Below are 16,954 nucleotides of genomic sequence, written 5' to 3'. Positions count from 1 at the left end.
AACCTCCGGGCTGATGATTTTAGTTTGTCCTGAAGGATTTGGAGGTAATCCTCCTTTTTTCATTGTCCCATTTACTCTCTGTAAAGCACCTGTTCCGTTAGCAGCAAAATAGGCCTATAGCATAATACTACCACCACCATGCTTGGCGGGAGGTATGGTGTTCCTGGGATTAAAGGCCATACCTTTTCTCCTCCGAACATATTGCTGGGTGTTGTGACCAAACGGCTACATTTTTGTTTCATCTGACCACAGAACTTTCCTCCAGAAGGTTTTATCTTCGTCCATGGGATGTCAGATGAAACAAAAATGTAGCTATGGTCACATTTTCAGTTGACTCATAGTAAATTCATAAAAGAACCAAACTTTGTGACAAACAAGTATGTGCTCCAGTCACTCTATCACAAAAAATTAACAAATGTAGGAATGATTGGAAACTCAAGACAGCCATGACATAATGTCCTTCGCAGGTGTATGTAAACTTTTGACCACGACTTTATATACATAGTTACATACTTGTTCCGTCTTTTATAGCACTGGTCCCCAACCGATTGGTACCGGGCCGCAGAATAATTATTTTATTAATTTCTATAAAAATATAAATATATATATATATATTGTTATTTATTTATTTATTTATTTATTAAATCAACATAAAAAACACAATATACACTTGCAATTAGTGCACCAACCACAAAAACCTCCCTTTTTCATGACAAAGAAAAAAAAAAAAGGACATCCCTCCCCCCTCCCACCTGGGCCACGGGACAAATTATTACGCGTTGACCGGTCCGCGGATACAAAAAGGTTGGGGACCACTGTTTTATAGGACATTGATCCGCAAAGTTCCTCCACTGCAATTTTTTTGGGGGCTATGGATTTGGCTTATCCCCAGATGGTATTTCTGCTTGTGAGGTCTTTATCTAATGGTCTTCTCCATGTTATTAATGGTCTGCCCCTTTTTCTTTTGCCTCCTGGGGTTTCTATTCTCGTGCTATTTTGGGTATTCTTTCATCTGGCATTCTCATTACATGTCCAAGCCATACCAATCTTTGTTTACTTATGTTTAGTGTCACTAGTTTCTGTTTGGATCTTTTGCGTACTTCTTCATTTGTGATCCGATCTTTCCAGGAAATTTGCATTATTCTCCTGAGTCTATTTTGGTGGAAGGCATCTATCTTTCTTTAATTTTTTGCAGTTATTTGCCAAGTCTCACACGCATATAACATGACATATAGTACTACAGCTTCATATAGTATAGAGTATTTTGATCTTTGTTTCCATTTTTAAATTTTTTCTTTGCCATGAGTTATGAATATTTCCAAACACTGAGTTTGCCTTGCCAATCCGTGTTCTTCTTTCTTCCGCAATATTACCATTTTTGCTAATGGTGCTCACTGAACATTGGACTTTTTCCACCTTCTGAATATATTTCTCCATCCATCCATCATTTTTCTACCTCTTGTCCATTTTGGGATCGCGGGGGGTGCTGGAGCCTATCTCAGCTACAATTGGGCGGAAGGCAGCGTACACCCTGGACAAGTCACTATATCATCGCAGGGCCAACACAGATATACAGACAACATTCACATTCACATTCACACACTAGAGCCAATTTAGTGTGTGTATTCTTCTCAGAGTGCAATGTCATCAGTGAAGTCGAGGTCGAACTGATCTTTCTTTTCAAACCGTATACCAAAGTTTTCCTTCTCTGCTTCTTCATCCCAAAGTCAATCACCAGGAGGAAAAGAAAGGTTACGTAAGCAATAGTTGCAATTACCTAAGTTGTCGGGAGGACTAGCACTACCAAACTCTAGGTTTTACTACAAGGCTACTAACTAATATTAGGATTCTTAAATATTGGCTGCAATATGAAGCATTTGATCCTCCTCCGTCATACTGGTTTTGGATGAAAACTTAACCAAACCTCACCAAACCAGTATGTCTTGGGATTCTGGTTCCCTCTCTAAGTCACTCATCAACATTTGCTTTCATGAAAATCTAATAGTAACAACCTTATTTAGGATCTGGGTTCAGTTAAAGCGCTATTTTTGCTTGCTGACTATTTCTAGTCTTACACCCATCACTGCTATTATGCTTTTCTTCTCTCTTTTGTCGATAGTGCCTTTTTAGGATGGTCAAGTTTGGGGATCAACAACATTAAATATGGCGGTATAGCTCGGTTGGTAAAGTGGCCGTGCCAGCAACATGAGGGTTCCAGGTTCGATCCCCGCTTCTGCCATCCTAGTCACTGCCATTGTGTTCTTGGGTAAGACACTTTACCCATGTGCTCCCAGTGCCACTCCCAGTTTAAATGTAACTTATAGATTGGGTTTCACTATGTAAAACGCTTTGAGTCACTAGAGAAAAAGCGCATTATAAATATAACTCACGTCACTTCACTTCACTTATTTATACATTGAAAACATGTTTGTGTTCAGGAGACAACACACATAAGCTAATACATATAACAGAAAACAATGAAGGAATTAAGAGTATTTCTATAATAAATAAAGCAAAATTTATTCTAGACTTCACATTTTCTACACTAGTCTTAGCATATCTGGGATATAGTCCAGAATTATGCGGAAATAATTACAAAATTAAACTTAATTCACCAAATATGTTACAAAAGATCAGTCAGAATAATACATAATGTTGGATATAGAGTACATACAAACCCTTTATTTATGAAATCCAAAATATTGAAATTCAATGATTTGGTGCATTTGCAAACGGCTAAAATTATGTACCTTATAGTCTGAAAAATATGGTACGTACACAAACATGACACAACTTGTCAGTCAACAGTTAAATGCAATATACTCGAAAATGGTTTCCATTTTCACTTTGTGCAGCACTTTAATAACCCTTGCAAATGTAACATGCTAACTCTGGGCATTATTGTTTATTTACTACAGAGCTAAACTACCTTTTTGCTCTCAATCAATATACATTGTATGACAAACAGTACCAGAGAGGCTGTTAATGGATTTAGAACTACACTAGCACATGTACGTCTACTATGTATGCGCAGCATGTACACGGGCAGCAGTACATCAATATCAATCCACTAACAGGACACAAAAACAACACAACAAAAACTAAACAAGCCATATTAAAGTTGACACGACAAAGAGTAGTTTTCGCTTGATAAATGGTCCTCTCGACTCAAATTGTTTTTCCAGACAGATGAATATTTGAGCTTTTCACATCCATTGGAAAAAAGTGACATACAATAAATAAAAATACATGAATAAATTGCTACTGTTTACGCCATACTGAATGTGATGCAGAGTTGAAGTTGGAAGAACGCAGTTAAGGACGGTTGCGAGGTAATTGGGGGAACACTCAAAGCTACTTAAGAAATTGTTCAACCGTTTCCTGTAAATGTTGTAGTCTCTTTAGCTTGCGGTATAACAGAGGTGATGTATAATGTAAATGTTGTGCTTTGAGGAAAAGCAAGTGATGAGACATGAAACGAGCATTGAGGGTTCTAAATGTTTTACATGACATGTCATGTTGGAAGAAAAGCGACATAAATACAAGCAGAAATATATACAAGTGACAATTTAGATGAGAGCACAATGTCTCCTGTGTCACCTTTGACTGCTCGGTAGCTTCCACAATAGAAAAATAAGGAGTGAGCAATCCCGAAATGGACAATTTATGGAGAAACAGCTCACAGTCCCACATTTGCTCATTCTTGTTTAACTTTGCATGGCTGAGATTGTGGCTCACACTGGCCCAAATGCATACTAAATACTCACTCTCTCACCTCCTTAGTATTTCAAACATGAAATACATTAAAATCTGGTGGTGAGCTAAATGCTAAACTTAGCCATTGTGTTAACATGCTAACATCATTACTTCCCAAACTCCAATAAACATCTAACATTTATTTTCAATTAACTGCTAAATCTCCTGCAGTTGACCATTGCATGGTCTAGAAAAATTCCACACATCTCAAATTAGTGCCAAGTCATTGGCATTAACAGCTGTGGCTTTAGGTAACCATCCATCCCTGTTCTACCGTTTACGTATTGCTGTACTTTATCAACTCCCTCAGATGGTGGTAGATGCATTTAAAGTAACATTAGTGGTCAGCATCTAGCATCTTTATCTACCTCTGCATGGGCTTTAAATTTTCAGTACTCCAATTATAAATGTTGGTATGAGTGTTACATTTGTCGTGCTGCAAACAATGAACTTGTCAGAGGAATTAATGCTGGTTCAGCATTTTGCAACGTATCGCAATTAAAACATTGGTTCTGTTGCTGCCTTAATGTCCAGTAGAATTCTTAACAAGTGACCATGTGGTCAAAGAGAGCTAGATGTTTCTGCTAAAAGCTGAAACATTAACTTGACAAAAAAATTAGTTTTAAAATGTTAAAAGATGTTTCATATAGTATTGGCTTCTTGTGTAAATTGCTAATTATAGTGATTTGAATAGCTCTCATTAGCTAGCAGTGAATGCATAGCCCAAGGGTATGCAAAATGCAGCCCGCCGGTTTCTTCAGTTTGACCCGCGAGGCGTCATGAGAAATATGGCCCGCTGGGTGTTTCCAAACTAATTTTAAACATTTAGCAATCTGTTTCCTACTAATTTGCGGACAATGTAAGTGGATCAGGTCATTAACCAAAATGTGTGATTTGAAGTGAATAATATAGCACAGCATTTGCACAATCCAAACATCCTTCCCTACTCATGGCGCAACTAACACAAAAAGTCAACACACGTGGTAACAAATAACACAACCTGCTCATTGAACTTTGTGGATATTATAAAAATGTCCAAGCACTATAAGAAATTCTAAATTAAACCCATTGATTACAATGCATTGTGGGAAAATTCAAAATACCCTCTCCACACGTATCCATGTTTTGCGCAATTTAGCTGCTTAATATTTCTGATTGATTATAAAACTTAAAGAAGGAACTGCACTTTTAAAAAAAAATGTGTTGATTGTTTACAATCATTAAAAAAGTCATGAGGACAAATGTATTTTATGTATGCATTCTAACTTGTAAATAAACATAAATTTGTGTGTTTGTGTGTGTATATGTATGTATGTATATGTATGTGTATATATATATATGTATGTGTATATATATATATGTATGTATGTGTATGTATATTATATATATATTGTGTGTGTGTGTACAAACCCCGTTTACATATGAGTTGGGAAATTGTGTTGGATGTAAATATAAACGGAATAGAATAATTTGCAAATCCTTTTCAACCCATATTCAATTGAATGCACTACAAAGACAAGATATTTGATGTTCGAACTCATAAAATACATTATTTTTTGCAAATGATTAACTTAGAATTTCATGGCTGCAACACGTGCCAAAGTAGTTGGGAAAGGGCATGTTCACCACTGTGTTACATCACATTTTCTTTTAACAACACTCAATAAACATTTGGGAACTGAGGAAAGTAATTGTTGAAGCTTTGAAAGTGGAATTCTTTCCCATTCTTGTTTTATGTAGAGATTTAGTCGTTCAACTGTCAGGGGTCTCCGCTGTCGTATTTTACGCTTCGTAATGCGCCACACATTTTCGATGGGAGACATGTCTGGATTGCAGGAGGTGATGTAACACAGTGGTGAACATGTCCTTTCCCAACTACTTTGGCAAGTGTTGCAGCCATGAAATTCTAAGTTAAATATTATTTGCAGAAAAAAAATAAAGTTTATGAGTTTGAACATCAAATATCTTGTTTTTGTAGTGCATTCAATTGAATATGGGTTGAAAAGGATTTGCAAAGCATTGTATTCCGTTAATATATACATCTAACACAATTTCCCAACTCATACGGAAACGGGGTTTGTATAAGTGTGTGTGTGTGTATGTATATATATATATATATATATATATATATGTGTATATATATATATATGTATATGTATATATATATATATATGTGTGTGTGTATATATATATATATATGTATATATATATATATATATATATGTGTGTATATATATATATATATATACGGTATATATATATGTATGTGCATATATGTATATATGTATGTATATGTATGTATGTATATATATGTATGTGTGTGTGTATATATATATGTATATATACAGTATGTATGTGTATATATATATATATAACATATATAACATATATGTCTTGATTAGATTATCCAGAGAAAAGTGCTCGATACCGTGGTAGAGGGCAATATGTGTATGTATTTCATGAGGGGTTCCCTCAATCATCAGGAGATTTTTTATTTTTTTATTTTTTTTCTTCTGATGATTGAGGGAACCCCCTCATGAAACAGTTCTGTAGAGATGAAGTAGTGTTGGGATTTTTTCTCACACATACATAATGGATGTATGTGTATATATGTATGTATGTGTAGTATATGTTTCTATTTGTATGTATATCTCTATATATATTTTGCCTTGACAGATGGTGCTGAAGCTTCAGGTTCCTCGTTGTTTCTCCGAGCAGACTGATAGGTCCTCGATAAGGTAGGGCATTCAATTTAAATTCTTACAAGATAGAAATTTTAATTTAGGCCTGAAAGCAACATGTTTTCCAACAATGTTAATGAAATTCATTTTAAATTAATTGAAAATAGAAATAAACCGACACAATTGTGTTCAAACCTGTTAAAAAGTACAATAGTAATATGTTACATATTTAACGCAAAAGGGACTAAAATGAGAGAGGTTACCGGGTGTGTGTCCCAGTTTTTAAGTTTTAAGTTAGAAGCTTTTCATTTGAAATTAAAAAAATGAATGGCTAATCTCTGTAAATTACAGGAATAAGCATAGGGGGTAGTAATGCTAATATTTCCCTAAATTGCAGTGGTTACATTTAATTTGTTCAATATTCCTTTTTAGATTATTTTCTAAACCGTCTTTATTTTCATCTAGCATGAAATTCAAATGAAAGGGTCTGGCAATTAATATATACCCCTGGGGGGATTCACAAGTGCTGATTAATTTTCATCAGAGCGCAATCTCAATTGTTTGGTATCATGAGATGTGACTGACTTAATTAAAACAAAGCAACGCAACATTTGGTAGTCTCTAAGTCAGGTAAGTCCTGGTTTTATTTATTTATTTTATTTTGTTTTATAATGTGCTGACTGCTGTGGATGCTCTCTCTGAGAAGATGTCTTTTTTGATAAAAGATAAGGTGCCCACTGTGGTGCAGTGCTGCAAGTGTATAAATCAAAAAGGCAGATAAAAATAAATAGTTGATAGTGCCAGTTCAGAAGATGACACTTGCTCTTTGTTTTGACTGCACTGGATTAGATAAAGATAGTGTGTAAAGGTGACATGTGGATTACTGTCAGGGGAGACTACTACCACAAACTCTGACTTTAAGATATTATCGTTGTGCTTACATCATTGCAAGTATGGCAGTATTCCTGTCTACAGTATCTAACAGATAGTGATGCACTGATAATAGCTACTTTTTCCAATATAAATTCAATTACAATGTTCTTTATTTAAACTTGTCTCATAACTTACTATTATGTTTTGGTTTTTGAATTAATTTTCTTTAGTTTGTCTGCTTAACTTCCTGATTCCGCCCATCCTTTGGCGAGGTAATGGAATAGTCTGTGTGATTGTCATAATATAGGCATTACTCCTCCATGAAGGATGTTATGTTACATAATTAAGTAAAAGAGTCAAGGCAATCATGGTGAGCCCTGTTTCTCAACTTCAAAATTAGATGTATAAGACTGGGAAACAAAAGTCTCAATACGATTGTTGATGATCATGACAAAGTTTATTTATTTGTGTCGTTCGCCTAAACACAGCAATCTTAGTAAATATAATAGCATCACTGTGTCGTGTTAACAAGATAAGCTTGAAAGACTACTGCAGTAGTTTCACGCCACTGTGTATTAAACACTCTGCTGTCAGCCTTGTATTTACACTAAATTAAAAACAAAACCCGGCGCCAAGCAAAGCTCAGTTGCGTCGATGCATCTGCTCAAACTGGATGAACCATTTGGTTGTTTTCTTGCCATTTGGCATCAGAGGTGTATCTGTTTGTCACTGATGCTTTATTTTCTATTCTACTTGCATAAACCATGTTTCTGTGACAGTGCGTGGCACAGTATGAACTGTGGTGTATTTATTCCATTTAAATGAACCTAATGGCTGCTGTTACTTGCCTGGCATCACACACATCCGCTGAATGGATTTACAAATAGGACAAATGACTTTGTAACATCTCCTTAGAGCATTTGTCTTAGCTCAATTGGACCTAGCATATAGCAAAAGAATAAAACGGTTATGAGAAAAAAGTATGTAGTGTAGTTCGAGAGTTTATTTTGCCACTGTTTAGTAGAGAAAATTGTCCAATTTAGAGGGAGTTTAGTGAAGGTAGGATTTATTGTCATTTATATATTTGTACATTTTATTCCTCACACTAGTTTTTCGTCTTGAAATTGGTATACTTATGGGCTATGTCTCCCGGCTGGCCTGGGAACGCCTCAGGATCCCCTGGGAGGAGCTAGACGAAGTGGCTGGGGAGAGGGATGTCTGGGCTTCCCTGCTTAGGCTGGTGCCCTCGCGACCCGACCTCGGATAAGCTGAGGAAGATGGATGGATGGATGGATGAATGGGCTAAATCTCCATCATGTTTTTGTGTCTAATGTACTCCGAAAAGGTTTTAGTACTGCACCTGCGTATGTACACCAATGCGAAAACTTCCCACCTCTATCCATCTTTTGTAGACTGCACACAATTGCACTTTAAATTGTGCTGGGTATACCGTATTTTTCCGACTATAAGTCGCAGTCTTCTCCACAGTCCAGCCGGGGGTGAGACCCGGCCAAACCAAAAAAACAAAACCTTTTTTAATTTTTTTTTCTAGTTTGGCCAAGTCACACCCCCGGCCAAACTACAAAAAAAAACGCGACTTATAGTCCGAAAAATACGGTACTAGTCTCCTGTATTTATTTTTATTTTCTTTTGTAGGATTTCACTTTACCAGAACTGCCAGCATACATGCATTTTCTATTAAAAGTACTCTGTTTCACCTCAAATTATTATGGCACAAGATATTTTTTTACATTTCTGTTATTCATTTTTGTTAGTTTTAGTGCTGGTTGACAATTTGCTTATTTGCTCATGGATAAAAAGTTGAAGATGTTTTATGTACACGCTGTAAGTATATATGTAATGTAGTAACCTGCAGATTCATAATAACAAGTAATATTTACGTATTTTGCGTTTTACTGCCGTGTTAGTTGCCATGGAAACAACTAAGGTATATAAATGAATATATACACAATATTTCTGTGTTAATTAATTTCACAACGTATAGATTTGCGGCTTATAATCCTATGCGACTAATATGTTAAATCTATAGTCTGGAAAATACGGTATTATTCGTGTTTTCAAGATTGCATAGTTGAATGTTTAGGTCGTAAGAAACGGCACAAGGCCAATCAGTAAACATGGTTCAAAGTTAAAAACATCCGTTTACCGCCTGGTGCAAGTGTTTGACTTGTTTCTATTCTATATAGCGTAGCATTACTTTACTTTTGGATGGAATCATTTTCCAGGGACCAAAACTAGTCTGGTTTTACCTCAAAATGGTATTTGTTTTTAGTTGGAATTTTAAAGATGTGAGCGATTTCATTGCTGCAATATATGCACATGACCTGTGTGTTAATTTAAATCCTCATCAAGGTGTTTTTTTTTTTGTGAAACTTGCTACCAGTCATGTGACCTGGTCACTAACTGTTTAACAAAGTCTCACTGCCTTTTAGGTAATGATCGCGTTTAGGCAAATGAGCATGTGCGGTGTACAAAAATTGCAAGATTAATCTGCATTTAAACATGATTAATTTGATATTTTTTTTGTGATTAATCACATGCGTTCACGCTTCTCATTTATTTTCTGTTACGCCCCGCCTAGGAAGAATAAAATGTTTTGCACAGCCCCTCTCCACTAACCTGACTCTCGCCAAACTCCTGTAGTTTGCCGAGCTCCACACAAGGGTCTGGGCTCAAAGGCATTGCAAATTCCTTCAAGATAGCAAAAAATAATGAACCAATCAAGATCGCCGGGCAGGATTTCATCGATGTGACTTAGCATAGAAGCGACTGTTTGATTCAAACAATGGCGGCACGCAGCCCTCGCTGCGTTGTGTGCTGACATTGATTCTACTATTGCAACTGTTTTGTCAAATTTATCAAATATTAATTATCTAAAAGATGAACAGAACGGTTTTGAAGGCATGAATTGTTGGGAAGTAGGTTTTGGCTCTTCTTTCGACTGAGTTTGGATTTCCCAGCGTTGCTCTCATCAGCGTCACGGGTTAATTTCGATGTGAGTGGTTGAAGTAGCACGTCATTCAAGATAACGGACAAGTGGTTTATCCAATCACATACAATGATTTTTTTACAAGCCTGCGCCTTCTGAAACACATCTCCTATTGAGAACTACCAAATTCTTGTGTGGAGCTCAGCGAACTACAAGGATCTGGCGAGAGTCAGGTTACCTCTCCACTGCAACTATAAAAAGTAAAATGTGTCTATAAAATTGTTATCAGTACACCTCTGCATAACGTTGTATACTACATTAATGTAAACAACACAACTGTCTGTCCTTGTCTGCCACTGTAGTCACAGTGAAGCCAAGTGCTACATACGCCTTGTCATATTCCAGGAGGGCAAAAAAGAGCATGATCCCCAAGGTCACACGTGCCCCCCTGGCACTGCACCGCACCCCCCAGGGGGCCCTGCCCCACTTTTCGAGAAGGACTGTTTTAACATTTAAAATTTGACAGCCTTTATTTAGAAACGTATAAATATGTTAAATATTTAGATCAATTTTTTGTTACTTTAATGAGATAGATTTCATGAATCATCATGCAGTTTAATAAAGCTAAATAAGGCATTATTATTAGTAAGAATAAATTATGATCTTGTTCTTCCATTGGATACCATGGTGGCAGTGACGGAAGTTAAAATCCAAGTTGAAGATCTCAGTTAGTGAAGTCGCTAAATCATCAGTATTCCTGTCATCTCTTGGCCTTGGACAAGTTGAGTCTTGCTAATGACACCCTCTGATGCTTGGGCGAGCACCCCGTCATGCACCCCATACACCCTCCCTCTTCATGCTAACTCCTGTCCTCTTCTGGCTTTGACCAGCCACTGACACTTGAAATGAAAGCAGCTTTGAGCAAGGAGCCACTCCATCTCTTTGTGAGTGCACAGACATGTGGACCCTCTGAGAGATGGAACAACAGAGAAGTCATAGGCAGTCAACATTTCGAATGTCACTTCACTGTCTATCTCTGGTTTTGCACTTTGGAGGGCCATGCATTGAGACGCCTCCGGTTGTAAGTTTCCGAAATGTTTTGGCACACAAAGGGCAAGTACGAGCGTACACGTGTTTCACTGTGTAACATTGTTTCTACTGTTGATGAGCTTGCTGGTACTGCCGCTATACAACTGCAAAAATTCAGATAAGTTCGACTACAACGAAATTAAAGGCCCAACTCTGAAAGACTGGATGCACCTTAGTCATCCGCACTCAAATTAAAGGCCTACTGAAATGATATTTTCTTACTGTATTCAAACGGGAATAGCAGGTCCATTCTATGTGTCATAGTTGATCATTTAGCGATATTGCCATATTTTTGCTGAAAGGATTTAGTAGAGAACATCGACGATAAAATTTGCGACTTTTGCTCGCTAATAAAAAAGCCTTGCTTGTATCGGAAGTAGCAGACGATGTGCGCGTGACGTCACGGGTTGTAGGGCTCCTCACATCCTCCCATCGTTTATAATCATGGCCACCAGCAGTAAGTGCAATTTGGACCGAGAAAGCGACGAGTTCCCCATTAATTTGAACAAGGATGAACGATTCGTGGATGAGGAAAGTTAGAGTGAAGCACAAGAAAAAAAAAGAAAAGGCGACGGCTCCAGGCGACGGCAGTGTGAGCGATTCAGATGTTATTAGACGCATTTACTAGGATTTGTCTGGAAAATCTCTTATCTGCTTATTGTGTCAATAGTGTTTTGCGCCTCCCTATGGATGTGTTTAGGGCTCGTCCAGCTGGTAGGAGGCCACGGGGAAGACCCAGGACACGTTGGGAAGACTATGTCTCCCGGCTGGCCTGGGAACGCCTCGGGATCCCCCGGGAAGAGCTAGACGAAGTGGCTGGAGATAGGGAAGTCTGGGCTTCCCTGCTTAGGCTGCTGCCCCCGCGACCCGACCTCTGATAAGCGGAAGATGATGGATGATGGATGGATGGATGGATGGATGGATGTTTTAGTGAGATTATAAAGTCATACCTGAAAGTCGGAGGGCTGTGGTGAACGCCAGTGTCTCTGAGGGAAGCCATAGAGGAGCCAAGATCACAGTTGCCTTTTTGACACCTACAGGGGGAGGTCGCATATTCCACTCAAGTCTCCGGTAAGAGTCGACTTAATATCACAATTTTCCCATCTAAAAACTTGCTGGTTGACGTATAGAAACATGTTCAATTGAACGCTCTGTCTTAAAGCTTCACAACAAACAAAGAAACACCGGCTGTGTTTCGGTGCTAAAGGCAGCTGCAATCCACCGCTTTCCACCAACAGCATTCTTCTTTATAGTCTCCATTATTAATTGAACAAATTGCAAAAGATTCAGCAACACTCATGTCCAAAATACTGTGTAATTGCGCGATGAAAAGAGACGACTTTTAGCCATATGCGGTGCTGGGCTAAAATGTCGCCTCCCACCAATAACGTCACAAACACGCGTCATCATGCGCGTCATCATTCCGCGACGTTTTCAACAGTAAACTCCACGGGAAATTTAAAATTATAATTTAGTAAACTGAACCGGCCGTATTGGCATGTGTTGCAATGTTAAGATTTCATCATTGATATATAAACTATCAGACTGCGTGGTCGGTAGTAGTGGGTTTCAGTAGGCCTTTAATTCCAAAATCTTACTTTAGTGTTTGTATATTTCTTTTCAAATTATATGGTTTCTTTGGTTTGCTTGTTTTTATTTACTGTTATTCCAGGCTAAAATCTGCTACTTTTTTCCTTCCCATTGAACCTTGCGGCTTATAATACGTTCACACTAATTTATGGATTTTTTTTCACTGATGGCCTTGTAAATAGTTAAAACAAGCAAAGACACTGAAGAGGTGTGGTATTGTTTTTGCTATTGTGCCATCTTTGGATGAATTTGCTCGCTGCAGGTGCTGCAGTGTCACTCCATTTAGTGCTTTGAACAGGAAGTAGAAGTGCCGTTTTGTCTTGTACCCATCCACAGCGTTCTACTCGTATGGACTCTTCAATCATCATTGTTAAGCGTTACAGTATAATCAAAACAATTATTATTTACTAAACCATCCTATGTGTGGTGTCTGTAGGAGTGTTTTCATGCATATTTGCAATGTTGGGCAGTAACAAGCTACATGTAGCTGAACTACATTTTCCAGTAGCTTAGCCACTTTTTGAACGAGTAGCTTTTCTTGTAGCTTAGCTACTTTTAGAGCCATGTACAGTAGCTAGGTAGCTTACATCAAAACTACAAGCTACCAAGAGAGAAAATGGACTGCAAATCCAGGCCAAAAATATATGGAGAAAATACACTGACCTGGATGAATGAGAATCCATACATCCATCAATCAATCAATCAATCAGTGTTTATTTATGTAGCCCTAAATCACAAGTGTCCCAGAGGGCTGCACAAGCCACAACGACATCCTCCGTTCAGATCCCACATAAGGGCAAGGAAAAACTCACAACACAGTAGGATGTCAATGTGAATGACTATGAGAAACATTGGAGAGGACCCTCCCCCCAGTCTGTAGGGGAGACCGGATGCAATGGACGCCGAGTGGGTCTATCATAATATTGTAAAAGTCCAGTCCATAGTGGATCTAACATAATAGTGAGAGTCCAGTCCATAGTGGGGCCAGTAGGAGACCATCCCAAGCGGAGACGGGTCAGCAGATCAGAGATGTCCCCAACCGATGCTCAGGCGAACAGTCCACCCTGGGTCTGCACAGTCAGCACTTCATCCATGGCCACGGAACCTGTGCCCCCCCTTCCACAAGGGAGAGGGGGCAGAGTAGAAAATAAAATAAATGGCAGAACAACTGGTCTAAAAATGGGGTCTATTTAAAGGCTAAAGTATACAAGCCCACAGACATTTTTTGGGCTCTGCGAATCACTAATAAGCCGGAGTTGTTTGAATGCAGATTTCTTGCCGGGACATATGACACAATACAATCGGCAAGATAGGATGGAGCTGGAACGTGTAGTATTTTATACGTAAGTAGTAAAACCTTAAAGTCACATCTTAAGTGCACAGGAAACCAGTGCAGGTGAGCCAGTATAAGCGTATTATGATCAAACTTTCTTGTTCTTGTCAAAAGACTAGCAGATGCATTTTGTACCAACTGTAATCGTTTAATGCTAGACTTAGGGAGACCTGAAAATAATACGTTTCAGTAATCAAGACGAGACGTAACGAACGCATAAATAATGATCTCAGCGTCGCTTTTGGACAAAATGGAAAGAATTTTAGCGATATCACAGAAATGAAAGAAGGCTGTTATATTAACATTCTTGATGTGTGAGTCAAACGAGAGAGTTGGGACGAAAATAATACCCAGATTCTTTACCAAGTTGCCTTGTGTAAAATTTGGTTATCAAATGTTAAAGTTGTATCATTAAATAGGTGTCTGTGTCTAGCAGGACCTATAATCAGCATTTCCGTTTCCTTGGCGTTGAGTTGCAAAAAGTTAGCGGACATCCATTGTTTAATTTCATTATGATACGCCTCCAGTTGACTACAATCCGGCATGTTGGTCAGTTTTAGGGGCATGTAGTAGGTAGGGTAGTAGAGAGTCATCAGCATAACAGTGAAAGATAACACCGTATTTGCGTATGATGTCACCGAGCGGCAGCGGCCATACGTAAGAAGAAAATCCATGATGATTTGTTGGTATTCTTATGATGAGTCACGATTGGCTAAGGTTACGAACTGCCCAATCAGAGGCAAGATAAGGCGGGACATCGAAACCTGGAAGTAAAATCGTAACAGACACACACTCATGTCGCATGACGACAATGGAGTCAGAGACTCAAGCTACTTCAAGCTGACCACACAAAAAAAGGAACATCATTGAAAATGTCAGAGAGATTCTCTCCGGCAGGTTGGATTTTTCCTTCAGTTTTTAGCAGGAAATCCACAGTAATGCATGAACTTAGCCATATTTAGACAAATGTATGCGTTTGGAAAAAAAAACCCTCCAAAACTTAAGCTTTTAGTTCTTTACTCTGTAAACCAAAAATCATAACTGATCTCTTCATCTAAGACGTCCAACACAAATTTAGGAACACATATTGAGGTGAGTTGAGTTCATGAAAAGTTTTACTGCGCATAACTATTACCAACTGTTCCCAAAGAACAAAAAAGTCTTTTTTTTTTTGTCAAGATATAGATAGAGGCTTTATTTTTTACTGTAGGTAGAGAAAATAAGTAACATTATAGCGGTGGGTCAAAGAAAAGGCAAACTAAATAGAGGTAGTTGTAGGGAGTCATTAGCTAAATGACCAATAGGTAATAGTAATGGACACTTATTGGGTTCATTTGTACACTCTTAATTACATTAATACATATTATACATGTGAGCACATAGACATAAATTCTGTTAAATGTAGCTTTGATGTAGCAAGCTACTTTTGCCGTGTGGCTTGCTACAATTCTCTGGGGATAACTTCCCCTGAAGCTTAGCTACATTTAAGTGAGAATAACTTGTAGCTGAGCTTACTACATTTTCCAAGTAGCTTGCCGATCACTGCATATTTGTACATGCTATTGTAATGCAATGACGTTAGCGTCGTTAGCATTAGTTGATACGCTAACACATTCATGAATGTCTTGTTTAGTATTAACTTACAATGGCATTCTTTTTTTATTTTAGTCCAGTTTCACAAGACATCACCAGGGAGTTATTTGATCTGCTCAGCTGATCGGAGATGTTGCTTCCACATATATAGTGAGTCCAGGACGATAACTTTTGTTTTGTTATATCACCATTGAGAAACAATTAAGCTATGTAAATAAACTCTTACAAACGCTTTCTATGTAAAAAAAACTTAATTTCACAACGTAAATATCTGCAGGATATAGTCCAGTGCAGCTACTATTTGAAGAAATATTTTTTATTTCTAAAATTTAGTGGGTGCGGCTTGAATACAAGTTTGCTTTATAGTCTGGAAAATAAGGTAGTAGTCCCACTTATTCCAATGTTTATTTTGAATGTATTATTTTATTTATATTTTATGTACATTTTATTACCTATTACTACTTTTATATACAATTTTAACGTACTTTTTGGCATTTTTAAATTTCTATTTTTTTTATTTTTTTATTTTTTCATCACCTTCCTTTATTACACAGCACGTGAAAACTATTTAATTGGATTGAATTCAGCTAATAAAAATGTTTTAACTTGTAAAATTCTGTGTACGGTGGGTATTAATTTTCAGTGACAGATGTGCAGCATTAAATATGTTTCGCTTCTTACTACTCATTTTCAGACATGTTGAATTAAGCAATCGTAACCATCTGATATAACTTGTTAAGCATGTTTTAAGCAAATAAACCACCATAAATGATTTATGGTTAAGATTCTTTACCATACTGTATAAATAACTGCCATTTGCGGTGGTTTCCCGAAATAATTTTATGTACATAGACATTTACATAATCTGTTCGCTACACAGAGACACATCTTGGCAGTGGATGCGTGTGGTCAGTTTGCCGCCAGACACTTGAATAATATAATAATAAGGAGGCCCAGGCTGCTTCCCTGTGCACCACAGACTAACCTAGTTGCGCTGCTCTCATGTAGGTCAGGCCTCATGCAAAAAATATTTGCGTCTCATTCCTAGCTCCATCTGCAAACACAAGGAGTGCTGATACGCGAGAAATA

At 37.7% G+C, this 16,954-nt stretch overlaps 1 protein-coding gene across 1 annotated transcript in view; it reads left to right on the top strand.

Annotated features, from left to right (window-relative positions):
- The window catches only part of LOC133558460 (zinc finger protein 397-like), a 90,028-nt gene that overhangs the window by 24,919 nt on the left and 48,155 nt on the right, over positions 1-16,954 (top strand). The window contains exon 3 of the mRNA XM_061909843.1: positions 6,433-6,494. The gene's annotated coding sequence lies outside the window, so the exon portion shown is untranslated. The remainder of the gene's footprint in view (positions 1-6,432; positions 6,495-16,954) is intronic.

This window comes from Nerophis ophidion, linkage group LG08 (assembly GCF_033978795.1).
Source record: "Nerophis ophidion isolate RoL-2023_Sa linkage group LG08, RoL_Noph_v1.0, whole genome shotgun sequence".
NCBI classification, from domain to species: Eukaryota; Metazoa; Chordata; class Actinopteri; order Syngnathiformes; family Syngnathidae; genus Nerophis; species Nerophis ophidion.
Note: the sequence above shows the minus strand (reverse complement) of the source record. Positions and strands in the feature narration are given on the sequence as shown.